The sequence below is a fragment of the Dama dama genome, chromosome 30 (assembly GCF_033118175.1).
Source record: "Dama dama isolate Ldn47 chromosome 30, ASM3311817v1, whole genome shotgun sequence".
In the NCBI taxonomy this organism is placed as follows: domain Eukaryota; kingdom Metazoa; phylum Chordata; class Mammalia; order Artiodactyla; family Cervidae; genus Dama; species Dama dama.
Genome location: NC_083710.1, coordinates 64,916,237 through 64,931,852, shown reverse-complemented (window position 1 = coordinate 64,931,852; position 15,616 = coordinate 64,916,237).

Here is a 15,616-nt window from a genome sequence, read left to right as displayed (position 1 = left end):
TAGTTTTTGAATGTTGAGTTTTAAGACAACTTTTTCACTCTCCTCTTTCACTTTCAACAAGAGGCTCTTTAGTTCTTCTTCACTTTCTACCATAAAGCTGGTGTCATCTGTGTATCTGAGGTTATTGTTATTTTTCCCGACAATCTTGATTTCAGCTTGTGATTCATTCAGCTTGACATTTCCCATTATGTACTCTGCATAGAAGTTAAATATGCAGGGGACAGTATACACTGTTGACATACTAATTTCCCTGTTTGGAACCAGTCTGTGGTTCCATGCCTGGTTCTAACTGTTGCTTCTTTACCTGCATACAGATTTCTCAGTAGGCAGGTAAGGTAGTCTGGCATTCCCATCTCTTTAAGAATGTTCCACAGTTTGTTGTGATCCATATGGTCAAAGGCTTTGGCATAGTCAATAAAGCAGAAGTAGATGTTTTCCTGGAACTCTCTTGCTTTTTTGATGATCCAATAGATATTGGCAATTTGATCTCTGGTTCCAGTGCCTTTCTAAATCCAGCTTGAACATCTGGAAGTTCATGGTTCATGTACTGTTGAAGCCTGCTTTGGAGAATTTTGAGCACTATTTTGATAGCTTGTGAGATGAGGGCAATTGTGCAGTGGTTTGAACATTCTTTGACATTCCCTTTCTTTGGGATTGCAATGGCAACTGACCTTTTCCTGTCCCATGGCCACTGCTGACTTTTCCAAATTTGCTGGCATATTGAGGGCAGCACTTTGACAGTATCATCTTTTAGAATTTGCAATCTATCAATAGTAGCCAGATAATGATGGTGCATATTATCAAAAAGTATATCTGTTCAGTTCAGTTGCTTAGTCATGTCCAGCTCTTTGTGATCCCATGAACTTAAGCATGTCAAGCTTCCCTGTCCATCACCAACTGCAGTAGCTTACTCAAACTCATGTCCACCGAATCAGGTGATGCCATCCAACTATCTCATTCTCTGTTATCCCCTTCTCCTCCTGCCTCCAATCTCCTCCAACCTTCAATAAATATTTAATATGCAGTATTTTACATAAATGTAGAATATGATCTATTAATCTAACCAAACATATTATTTATTATTTTGTTCACTGGTAAAATACATTAATAATTTTAATAAAAGTAAATAGCAAAATTTATCTTTTACTGTCATTAGAAAGCATTTTATATACATTTAACCTAAAAATGCCTACAAGGGAAATGAATTCAGGAAAAAAATTTTTACATAAACTTAGTATGTCTTTATGGCACATCTCTTAAATTTACTTTGCACCAAACTATGCCAAAGGAATGGAGGGTCTTGTTTGTTTAGAGCAGAGTGCTTAGCTATTTATTAGGGTATGAATGCCAAATTCTATTTTTTGATATAATAGTGATATCAATGATTATATCAGTTTTTAATTTCTGCATAATAAATCACCACACATTTAGTAGCTTAAAATAACATATATTTATGACCTTACCATCTCTGGGCCCAGCATCTGGCATGACTAAACTAAACTGAGTTCAGGATTTCTCAAAGCTGTTTCTAGGACTGTGGTTTCATCTAGAATCCAGGATTCTCTTCAGGCTCACGTCTTTGTTGCTTAGAATTTTCTTGTAACCATAGAACTCATGGTGATATGATTTCTCAGCACCAGGAATTGAGTCAGTTGTCGAGTCTCCTTAAGTCCTCTTTCAAAGACATTATCTAATATGTTAGGCCCATCCAGAATAAACTCTACTGATTAAGCTGAAGTCAACAGATTAGAGATATTAATTTAATTTGCATAATCCTGCCTGCATAGCCCATTCCCTTTGTCATATGCTATAGCCATATTCCATTAGAAGGAATTTATAAGTCTCACTCACAATCCAGGGGAGGATATCATACAATGGCAAGGCCATTGAGGATCATCACTGACTACCACAATGATGAAGATAGCAATAAATTTGGTTTGTATTTTCTTTGCTGTCAGTGATTTTTAATTCACTTAACCATATAGTCAACTAAATTTTATAGAGCAATCATTAGGCATGCTTCTAATTGTTGGAGACACTGCAGTGAACACAATGGATCAACTTCCTGCACTCACAGCATTTACATTCTATTTGATAAGGTATGATAAATGCATAGATGCTTGACATGAAATCAGATAATAAAGGAAGCTATGAAGAAAACTAAAACAGTGTATGTGATTAGAGAGTTACAGGGGTTATGCTATTTCAGATAAGACAGACTGGAAATACCACTATGGAGAGCAGTATTTCAGCACTGACTTGAAAGAAATAAGAGTGCATGGGCATATAGCCAAACACATTCCTGGTAGAGGAGACAGCAAGAAAGGCTGCAAAGGCAGAAGTTTTGTTAGGAATAGTAGGGATGCCAGGGAAACTGGGCCAAAATGAGGAGAAAAATGTCGGAGATGATGCCAAGAATTTCTTCAGGGATATGATAATGAAAAACCAAAGGAGACCTGTTATTTATTTTACCCATTATAGAAATGCATGTATGTGTGTAGAGGGTGTTGAACCAGGGAGTAAAAGGGAGAGACATTTTATTTCTAGTCTTTGAATTGGAATCTTGTTGTTATGTAAGAATAAATTTTAAGGAGCAACAAAGAAACTATAAAACATTTTTGTATCAATTGCAATATTTGAAGCAAGGGATTAGGGTATTTTTTTGTCCCAAAGACAGTGAATAAAGACAATTATAATTTCTTGAAAATCATTCACAAAAGAATGATCTTAATAGTCTGGAGTTCTTAAAACGCTCAAACATTTCCTCTGGATTATGTTCCTCTGTCTTTCTGTATTTTTACATCCTAGAATATCATCAGCTTTGTACTATAATTGATCTCCATAAAGACACAATTCATTTTCCTTTATCTGTCATGGATCGATCTATAATCCATTCCTGGATGACTCACAACACAATTAGAAGTAGCATAAATTTAGATAAGAGAGAATATGTTAATCAGGATTCAAGATGATAAGTTTTCACCATCATATCCTTTATGAAGGAAGATGAGAATGGAACATAATTTTTATTTATAAAACTCTATGTATGATATTCACTAATAGAAAATGTCCTTTGTAGTGTATATTTTGTTACAATTATTTTTATTTCAGATAGGGTTTTAAGCTCTTATCTTCTTTAGAAAGTTTATAAATATTTGATAAGTTTTTCTGCAGAGAACTATTTTTAGTTTTAATATTGGTTTTGCTTGCCAGCCAGCTAGTAAATCCAGCTTTTCTCCTACAGTGAAACAATATAAATGACATGAAGCAAACAGTGGGATTTTGGCATAAGGACAGTTTATCTAGTTTTCAATAGACTTTAAACAAATATTGTTAATGCTAACTTAAGAATATAATAAGTAGTGTGAAAATAGTTCATATATAACTTTAGGATTCAATGGAACAGAAAGCAGTATGAGCTGGGTCTAAGGAAGCTCCCAGCCAGTGCCCTGTCAATGAACCTATAAAACCCAATAATATATGAACAAGAGAATATTCCTATATAGGATGTTTCTGAGGGAAATGTCAACAATGCAATTTAGAGACTGTCATAGCATAATTTGAACTCACGATAAATAAAACACTCATGCTACGTGCTAAGTTGCTTAAGTTGTGTCCGACTCTTTGGACTGTATGGACTGTAGCCCACCAGGATCCTCTGTCCATGGGATTCTCCAGGCAAGGATGCTGGAATGGGTTGCCATGCCCTCCTCCAAAAAATCTTCCCCACCCAGGGACTGAACCTGCATCTCTCTTCTCTCCTGTATTGGTAGGCAGGTTCTTTACCACTAGTGGCACCTGGAAAGCCCCTGGGATCACCTCTGTGTACCAATATGCCAACCACCCTACTGAGCCTTGGGCATTATGAGGAGATGTGCAGAAGCTTTTATTTCAAAATTGAAAGACAGGAACCCATAGGTACTCCAGGCCCTGTGTTAGAGCAATTCCCCTACATTTTAAACATCATGAGAAATGCTGGTCTGGAAGAAGCACAAGCTAGAATTAAGATTGCCGGGAGAAATATCAATAACCTCAGATATGCAGATGATACCAGCCTTACGCAGAAAGTGAAGAGGAACTGAAAAGCCTCTTGATGAAAGTGAAAGAGGAGAGTGAAAAAGTTGGCTTAAAGCTCAACATTCAGAAAACTAAGATCATGGCATCTGGTCCCATCACCTCATGGGAAATAGATGGGGAGACAGTGGAAACAGTGTCAGACTTCATTTTGTTGGGCTCCAAAATCACTGCAGATGGTGACTGCAGCCAAGAAATTAAAAGACGCTTACTTCTTGGAAGGAAAATTTTGACCAACCTAGACAGCATATTAAAAAGCAGAGACATTACTTTGCCAACAAAGCTCTGTCTGATCAAGGCTATGGTTTTTCCGTGGTCATATATGGATGTGAGAGTTGGACTGTGAAGAAAGCTGAGTGCAGAAAAATTGATGCTTTTGAACTTTGGTGTTGGAGAAGACTCTTGAGAGTCCCTTGGACTGCAAGGAGTTCCAACCAGCCCATCCTGAAGGAGATAAGTCCTGGGTGTTCATTGGAAGGACTGATGCTGAAGCTGAAACTCCAATACTTTGACCAACACATGCAAAGAGCTGACTTGGAAAAGACCCTGATGCTGGGAGGGATTGCTGGCAGGAGGAGAAGGGGACAACAGAGGATGAGATGGCTGGATGGCAGCACTGACTCGATGGGCATGAGTTTGAGTAAACTCCGGGAGTTTGTGATGGACAGGGAGGCCTGGTATGCTGCGATTCATGGGGTTGCAAACAGTCGGACACGACTGAGCCACTGAACTGAACTGAACTGAATTCCATGGAATTAAGCACTTTTGCCCTACACATGTAAGTTTGGATCTTCATATACAATGGTTGCTGTATTAGTTTGGTGAAGGAATATGTGAATTATGTAAAGTACAAAGTCATATGAAAAAATGTATGAGATACATTTAAGCCACAAATTTCTTCATTGAATCCACCTGACTTCTCCCAAATAGCACATATGACCATCTTAATTTCACATATTTTCTGAATACCTTGATGCTTATTACATTCATACACATACATATTAATACATGTATACACACATGCAACATATATATATATATTTATATGAAGTTTATAGTTTAAAAACATAGATAAGATTAACTGCTCAACTAATAATATTATATATTATTTTATATGTTAATATTTCACAACCCAGAAAAAGTAGTATTTGAATGAAAACCTATGCTAGCACCAGGAAAATTCAATTTTCTACAATTCAAACTGAAGCTTGGTAGAAATTGTCTTATTATTTAATTTTATTTAAATCATCTTATACATTGAAACTGTAAGAAATTTTATTTCATAATTCAGATTCTAAATTCATACTTAGCCTATATTTGTCTTATTTTATCAATTATGGCAATATCTGTCTTATAATCAATGTCTTTATGCCACATTCAATGTGAGTATTGGCATATTTAATTAAGATCTACCATTCAGCTATTTTTTCACTTGTCTCAATTTATCCTTTTCCTTCTTTTTTGCCTTCCCTTAGGCTAACTGACCATTTTTTTGGATTCTACTTCATTTCCTCCATTAAGTTATATGTATATATCTTGTTGTTGTTAATTATTTTAATGATGCCCTAAGGCTAGTAATATACATGCTTAATTATTCAGAGTTTGCCTTCAGAAAAATGTTAATACCACTTCACATGTAGTGTAAGAATATTACAACTATATATTTCTAATTCCTTCCTCCTATTCTTTGTGCTATTCTTATAATATTCTCTTAAATATTGCATAAACACACAATACAGTAATGCCATTTTAAATGAGAAAAAAAATAATGAATTTCATTGTACCATCATCTTTACACTTTCAGTGCTATTTATTTCATTTCAATTCATATGTGCAAATTTTGATATGGTATTCCTGCCTGAAGAAAATCCCTTTAGTATTTTTTACAGAATAGATATGTTGGTAATTAATTCTCACAGTTTTGCTTTTGTCTGAGAAAAATAATTATTTTTCATTCATTCCCATCAAAAAAGTTAGATAATAAATTCTTTTACATAGAATCTTAAATATTATTGAAGATAGACATAATACAGAGTATTTTTCTCTGTTGGATTTCAACAGTTGAGATTATAAAGGGTTATAACTTCCTGATAAATGACAAATTGCAATATTAAACTATATTTTTCTTTTAAAATTTTATATCAAGAGGATTCTCTATCTTATATCCCAGGTGGTTTTTCTGGCTCATAGGATATATGCAACTGCACAGCAAAGGAAACTATAAACAAGGTGAAAAGACAGCCTTCAGAATGGGAGAAAATAATAGCAAACAAAGCAACAGACAAAGAATTAATCTAAAAAATATACAAGCAGCTCCTGCAGCTCAATTCCAGAAAAGTAAACAACCCAATCAAAAAATGGGCCAAAGAACTAAACAGACATTTCTCCAAAGAAGACATACAGATGGCTAACAAACACATGAAAAGATGCTCAACATCACTCATTATTAGAGAAATGCAAATCAAAACCACAATGAGGTACCATCTCACGCTGGTCAGAATGGCTGCTATCCAAAAGTCTACAAGCAATAAATGCTGGAGAGGATGTGGAGAAAAGGGAACCCTCTTACACTGTTGGTGGGAATGCAAACTAGTACAGCCGCTATGGAGAACAGTGTGGAGATTCCTTAAAAAACTGGAAATAGAACTGCCATATGACCCAGCAATCCCACTCCTCGGCATGCACACTGAGGAAACCAGATCTGAAAGAGACACATGCACCCCAATGTTCATCACAGCACTGTTTATAATTGCCAGGACATGGAAGCAACCTAGATGCCCATCAGCAGACGAATGGATAAGAAAGCTGTGGTACATACACACCATGGAATATTACTCAGCCATTAAAAAGAGTATATTTGAATCAGTTCTAATGAGATGGATGAAACTGGAGCCCATTATACAGAGGGAAGTAAGCCAGAAAGAAAAACACCAATACAATATACTAACGCATATATATGGAATTTAGAAAGATGGTAACGATAACCCTATATGCAAAACAGAAAAAGAGACACAGATGTATAGAACAGACTTTTGGACTCTGTGGGAGAAGGCAAGGGTGGGATGATCTGGGAGAATAGCATTGAAACATTTATATTATCAATTGTGAAACAGATCACCAGCCCAGGTTGGATGCATGAGACAAGTGCTCAGGGCTGGTGCACTGGGATGACCCAGAGGGATGGGATGGGGAGGGAGGTGGGAGGAGGGGTTCACATGTAAATCCATGGCTGATTCATGTCAATATACGGCAAAAACCACTACAATATTGTAAAGTAATTAGCCTCCAACTCACATAAATAAATGAAATAAATAAATAAAAAGGATATATGCAACTTCAATTTTACTGGTTATTTCTGAACTGCTATCTAGAAAGGCTTATACTCACTTACCAATGTACTAATTCTATCTCATAGCTCCTGGCTTCCCTGTTCTTCATTGCTTAGCATCAGAAGTTAATTTGTAAATGATTGTTTCTATGAAACACACACACACACATATGTGTGTGTATACATAATAATTATACAATATTAAACACACACACATTTATATATACATATACATATATATATATATATATATATAAAACTAAAGATAGACATAAGCAAAATCCACATATATCTTATGTTTTAGCAAATCACTCCAGTACTCCAGCCTGGAAAATTTCTTGGATGGGGGAGCCTGGTAGACTACAGTCCATGGGGTTGCAAAGAGTCGGACACGATTGAGCGACTTCACTTCACATTATATATATATATGCTCATGTCTATCTTTAGTAATGTATAATATTTTATGTAAAATATTTTAATCATTATTTAACTTTTTTGGAATCCTTTCAATATATGTCTTTGCAAGAAAAAAAAGTCTAGATTTTATAGACTGTTGAGGAGTAAAATGCTGAAGTATGAGTTCCATTATTGTGCATAATATCCTACTATCCATTGCTTCTAAATTTCTGAAGCAAAAATCAAAGTAACAGTAGAACCTATAGAGTTTTTAAGAAAGCAATTTAAATTTTGTACTTTATTAGCATTCCTATTTTGAGGCAATTTATAATTTTCAGTTCAAAGTGAAGTTTCTAGTGGTAAAAGATATTGAAATTACACTATTATTAAATGTAATATAAGTATATGGTATAAGATAAGTGATTTTCCTAGTCATTGATAAAAGACTTACTTTTGATGAATATATTATTAGAGGGTAGAAAGGGTAAAATCACATAATTTATCTTTCTGATTTTCAGTTCTTTTAAAAACACAGAATTTAATATAACAATTTATCACTTATCAAGAATCTATAAGCCTTTGTAATCTTAACTTTTGAACCAGCTGAAATACCAACACAGAAAAATACTCTCTATATTTTCAGAATTAGGAATTCAGAAAGCATGAATAAAACATCCATTTTATGCACATTTCCATCCTCTTGAAACATTGTTTAGAATAAACATATTTGCAGTCAGTACAAAAAATAATTGGAAGCCATTACATAAAATACTCAGATGAGGTACAATATATAGTATTAAGAAAACAAAGGGTATTTGAACTTTTAAAACTAATCAATAGATAATTTTTCTTGATGAAAGTAAAAGAGAGTGAAAAAGCTGGCTTAAAACTCAACATTCAAAAAATGAAGATGATGGCATCCAGTCCTATCATTTCATGGCAAGTAAGTGGGGAAAATGTAGAAACAGTGTCAGATTTCATTTTCTTCGATTCCAAAATCAATGCAGATGGTGACTGTGGCCAAGAAATTAAAAGACACTTGCTCTTTGGAAGAAGAGCTATGACAACTTAGTGTATTGAAAAGCAGAGATATGACTTTGCTGACAAAGGTCCATATAGTCAAAACTATGGTTTTTCCGGTAGTCACGTATGGTTGTGAGAGTTGAACCTTAAAGAAGAGAGAGGGCAGAAGAACTGATGCTTTTGAACTGTGGTGCTAGAGAAGACTCCTAAGTGTCTCTTGGACTGCAAGGAGATCAAACCAATCCATTCTAAAGAAATCAGTCCTGAATATTCATTGGAAGGACTGGTGCTGAAGCTGAAACTCCAATACTTTGGCCACCTGATGCAAAGAACTGACTCCTTGGAAAAGACCCTGATGCTGAGAAAGATCGAAGTCAGGGGGAAAAGGGGATGAAAGAGGATGAGATGGGTTGGATGGCATCACCGACTCAATGGACATGAGTTTGAGCAAGCTCTGAGAGTTGGTGATGGACAGGGAAGCCTTGCATGCTGTAGTCCATGGGGTGGCAAAGAGTCAGACACAACTAAGTGACTGAACTGAACTGATTTAAATGATATTAGACAGAATGAAAATTAGAGCGATTTTGTTATTTGAGTTTACAGTGAGTTGTAAAGCAGTGGAGACAACTCACAACATTAGCAAACATACAATGCAGTGGTGGTTCAAGAAGTTTGCAAAGGATATGAGAGCCTGAAGATGAGGAGTGTAGTGCCCAGCCATTGGAAGCTGACAGTAGCAATTGAGAGCCATCATCAAAGCTTATCCTCTTACAACTACATGAGAAGTTGCTCAAGAACTCAACATTGACCATTCTATGGTGATTGGCATTTGAAGCAAATTGGAAAGGTGAAAAAGCTCAGTGAGTGGGTGCCTCATGAGCTGACCCAAAATCAAAAGGAGTTGTCATTTTGAAGTGTCATCTTTTCTTATTCTACACAGCAAAAATGAGCTGTTTCTCGATTGAATGTGACATGTGATGAAAAGTGGATTTTATATGACAACCAGTGATGACCAGCTCAGTGGTTGGACCAAAAAAAGCTTCAAATCTTCTCAAAGTCAAATTTGCACCAAAAAAGGTCATGGTCACTGTTTGGTGGTCTGCTGCCCACTTGACCCATTACAGCTTTCTGAATCCTGGTGAAACCATTACATCTGAGAAGTATGCTCAGCAAATTGATGGGATAGACTGAAAACTGCAATGCCTACTGCTCACATTGGTCAACAGAAAGGGCCCAATTCTCTACAATGCCCAACCACATGTAGCAGAGCCAAAGCTTCAAAAGTTGAATGAATTGGGCTATGAAGTTTTATCTGCCATATTCACCTGACCTCTCCTTAAATGACAACCACTTCTTCAAGCATCCCCACAATATTTTGCAGGGAAAATGCTTCCACAACTAGTAGGAGGCAGAAAATGCTTTTCAAGAGTTCGTCAAATCCCAAAGCATGGATTTCTGTGCTATAACAATAAACAATTTCATTTCTCTTTGGCAAATATGTGTTGATTGCAATGGTTCCTATTTTGATTAGTAAAGATGTGTTTGAGCCTAGTTATAATGATTTAAAATTCATGATTGAAACCATAATTATGTTTGTACCAACCTAACATAAAGCACACATCTCTTCTTACCCTTACTCCAGAAGGTTTCTTGCAAGGAAATAAAGCAATCAGGAAAATAAATCTTATTTTGTTATCCCTAGAGAACTGGCTCATATGTCAAGGAAAACCTGCAGATATTTAGGTTTTCACCTGTGGATATAAATATTTGATAAAGATAGAGAATTAAAAAAAAAAAAAAAAAGCTGACTCCTCTTTAGTCTTTAAAATTCTGCAGGAATTCCCAAACCCATGTAACTGTAACTTAAACAAATCTTGCATTAAGGTGTTTTAAAAAAATGAAAAAATAAAAACTCTTGTCCTAAAAGATCAGCGTTTTACATTTTGATACTGCTTGTGAAACTGAAAATAAACTGCCACTAAAGTGAATTTTAATTATTACTAATATGTTCACTTTGTAGCAAATAACTGCATATTAATATGGCTGAATAGTTTACATAGTTGGATGGTATGAATGTCTACACAGTTTATAATCAACGTGAAACAAAATGACTGAAATGGAGAACTACTTTCATCTCAATTTCATCTCTTCAGTGACCTGTGTCAAATGCTTAATATTTATACTTCTTGCAACTACTATATTATGCCCAAAATTATACTAAGGCATATTAGAGTAATAAGGTGACTATATTTTTCACTATTATAAATAATACTTGAACATTTTTAAAGTACTAATACTTCAATTATTTTAACATAGTTCTCTATAATTGCAAAAATTAATTGCTGGATTAAAGTTATCAGTATTTATAAAGTTCTTGATATTTTCATATTCTCTTTGAAATGAGTCCGTTATGTTTAATATTCATCATAATATATATACCCCATCAATTAGTTTGTAATGTGATATATGATTTATGTTGCTCAGTCGTGTCTGACCCTTTATGACCCCATGGACTGTAGCTCACTGGACTCCCTTCCTCAGGGGATCTTCACGACCCAGGGATCAAACTCAGGTCTTGTACATTGCAGGCAGAGCCATCAGGGAAATCCATTTTTAATATTCACCATAATATGTGTACCCCACCAATTAATTTAGATGGATAAAATATTTTAAACTAATAAATATTTTTAATTAAAATTCAACAGGTGGTTGGTTGCAGTGTACCTGTACAGTTTCTGAGGAGGCAGATTAAACTGAAGAGTTGAAGCAATATTTTTAGGCAAATCAAAGAAAAAATGAGAATGCACTCATCATTTGGTAAATGTTACATGCTATGTTATAATTAAGTAGGTTTATTATTTTATTGATCAGATTTGGTATAAGATTATTTGGCTTTCTACTTCAACTTGCCTGTAAAATATCTCCACTGAAGAGAGAGGAATCTTATCATTTTCCTTAATTTACCAAAATCTATGACCTGTTATTTTTTAATATCCAGAAAATGGTCCCCAAAACAGTTTCAAATGTTTTTAAATGCATGATTCCATTAAAAGTAAATAATAATCCTTAAAGTATACTTATGTGTCTATTATGTCTTTTATCATATTATTTAATATTCTTAATATAGATTATTTAAAACATATATTTATTAGTAGCAAATTACTACTTCTAAGGTGAGACACTAACGTTCTGTGAACATATTTGTTTGTAATATACAAGGCAAGCAAAAATGATGTCTTTTCTACCTTTTTGATAGAAGAGACTCAGTAATCAACAGGTGATTATAGAAAGAAATCCGTATACATTTATTAGCTTATATTTTCAATCAATTTTTAAAAATTGAATCCATACAAAATTTGTGCTTATCTCATTAGAAAAAATGTAGAGAAACTTTATTTCCAAAACAACTCTTTATTTAAAGAAAATGTTTGTTAAAAAATGTTGGTTCTAATGCTGCAAGAAAACAACGAAAAGAAAGCTCCTCTAAAAGTCAGAAAAATATATTCACCCTCATATAATTGTCATTTCTATACTACAGAAATATAGAAACAAAAGGTGAATACAGAAGTCACAGAAATAAATACCTCACAGTGAATAATTGTATGAATAATCTAAGAAGTACCTACATCCTATACACACAGAAAGAATATTTATAATAAATGAATCTTAGTTATAACTGTAGACATTTCCCCAAATTTAAAATGTAGCAAATAGCAGTTAACTCATTACATTTATTTGGTTACTTACTATTCACTACATTTAAATAAGTGATTTTATGGAATTCTATCATTTTATGTATTATTTTCTATTTTCTTCAAGTAAGATTTATATTTTATTATTGAAAACTATGACTGCACTTTTATGAAATATCTGACAAATAAATGCCTGAAGTTGATTGATATAACAGGTTTTTAAAACCATTTTTATTTGTGGTTCATATATCTTATTTTACTTATAAATAAAACATATAGACAACACAGAAATAGTTAATAAATTTGTTCATTTTTGTTATTTTTTCACTAATAATTGATAAGCTTTAAGCGTGGTTAGTTTTGTGGACATTTTTATAATTTCTTCTCTGAATCATTTGTTTACTTATCAACCAGCTTATTTATATTTTGCTTTTTATTCAAGATATTTAGTTTTCAAAACACATTATTTGAAAATAGTGGGGCTACAGATTTTTAAAGTTGCTTTTCTCTTACTTTCACTCATGATGTTCCAATTTAATATTTTGTATGTCTTATGCCAATAAAGAGCAATTTAACAGCATGCGAAGAGTTGACTCATTGGAAAAGACCCTGATGCTGGGAAGGATTGGGGGCAGGAAGAGAAGGGGACGACTGAGGATGAGATGGCTGAATGGCATCATCGACTTGATGGGCATGAGTTTGAGTAAACTCCGGGAGTTGGTGATGGACAGGGAGGCCTGGCGTGCTGTGATTCATGGGGTCTCAAAGAGTCAGACACGACTGAGTGACTGAACTGAACTGAACTGAAGTAGCTCTATGCATTCCACAGATTATACTGATTTTCAAAATTATTTTCTAAAAACTAGGCTAATATTTATGTATATAATTATCCCTTTAGTTCAGTTCATATTTATTTCTCTATCAGTACAATTATGTCTCATAATAAATTATACTTGACAAATTACATGTAAGTTACATATAACTTACTGACTTTTAACAGAGTAAAATTGCATTTGAGATATTTATCTTAGAAATGTGTTTATGAAATAGTTTGCTAACACTTTTAGCATACATAACTTAATATTTAAAGACTACTTCACATTCATGATTTATTTACAAGATCTGATTCTGAAGACTTTCAGTAACATGTTAGATTAATTTGAATTCCCTCAAAGTAAATCAAAAGCCTAGTAAATATTTCCATGTGTAAATTGACCCATAAAAATCTCTAAAATCCAAAATATTAATCATGCTCTAAAAAAAAGCAGAATGTACAAACAGAAAACCAAATTATAATTTATATTTACATAGACAAGATGATAGGGGTGGGATAAGTGTTAACATTTCATTTAAGATAAGTAAGTGAAACATTGCAAAATCACCCAATAACAAAGATACAGGGCTTTTATGAAAATCTAATTTTGTTTTAGTGTTTGTTTCTTTTTTTTTTTTTTTCATAGAACTGAGTGACACTGGGAAGAAAGAAGTATCATAGAGAAAATTTTGCATGCTATTTTCATATTTCCTTGCTTCATGGTAGCAATGTTGGAGGTTACCTACTTCACCCGCAAATATGCACTAATATTCCGTAAATGTTGCTAGCCAGGCAGTCATTTCTCAGAAACTTCCAGGAATGAGAATTACACTACACTAAACTTGTTACTCCAGTACTGTCTTCTTAAAGATTTTAAAACTTTGGTTGCCAAAGATTTATTATACTTATCTCACTGCCCACAATTTTCTATAGTATTCTCCCCAGTGTGAAGTCTTCATGTGTTTTCCTTTGCAAAACTAAGGTGATGATAAACTTTACAAAATCAATGTGAATATTAAGACTTCATGGATGTGAAGTTCTTAGAAGACTGAGCAATGGAAGGTGTAGCAGGGGCTGTGGTGACAAAATCTGATCTCTTTCTTGATGTTGGGTCTAGGTCTTCTCCCAGGGTTGGGTCTGTTGCAGGCAAATGGCTTAGAGATGCAGCTCTCACCGGAATTTGCCCCAGTCATAAGGATCAACCTCACTAAGGGCTCACTGAGGGCTTTCCTGGTGGCTCAGATGGAAAAGAATCTGCCTGCCATGTTGGAGAACCAGGTTCCATCCTTGGGTTGGGAAGATCCCATGGAGAAGGAATGGCTACCTGCTCCATTATTCTTGCCCGAGAATCCCAGGGACAGAGGGGTCTAGTGGGTTACAATCCATGGGGTTGCAAAGAGTGGGACATAGCTGAGCAACTTTCACTTCACAACCTCACTGAAAGTTGGGCTGAAAGCAGCTTCTGCTGATTGCAAGAAGTTATTTGTCAAATACTGAAGAATTTGCCACCCTGCAGCTAAACTTAGGGTAGCATTAAATCAGCCCCAAAATTATAGCTTTTTTGCTGTTTTTCGGTCTTGTGAAGATCTGATTTAACAGCACACCACAAGGCATAAACCTTACATAAGGAAGTGAAATACCATCTCATTCTGATACAACGCTGAACAGCCATCCTCAATCCATGATCTCTGACTGGATTAGCCAAGGACTCATATGCCACCAAGTTTCAGGTCAATTTCCCCCTCTTTGCAGCCTTGGTTGCTCACATCCTGAAGGGTTATCTTTTGAGGACATGCCCTGATATATTTTTTGCAAACAATTCTCTGTTGAGTGTATGTTTTCCAGAAAATCAATGTTTTGGCTACCAGAACCTAAAATGAGAATATGGAAAGGCAGCTCTCAATGGTTCTCCAGCCATGAAGACCTGCCTGTATGTGTGCTCAGACACTTCAGTCAGGTCCAACTCTTTGTGATCCTATGGGCTATAGCCCACCAGGCTCCTCTATCCATGGGATTCTTTGGGCAAGAATACTGGGCGGGGGTTGCCATTCCTTCCTCCAGGGATCTTCCCGACCCAGGGATCCAATTCGAGTCTCCTTCAGCTGCGTAGTGCAGGTGGATTCTTTACCACTGAGCCACAGGGGAAGCCTGTCATGAAGATGTCCTTGTTGGTAAGAAGTTTAATGGCCCTTACCATGCCGGAACCGGAACTCTTTCCACTTAAATTTTATTCTCACATATTCTACAAGTGTTCTTTCTAATATATCTGGAAAAATTCTCAGCCTTACA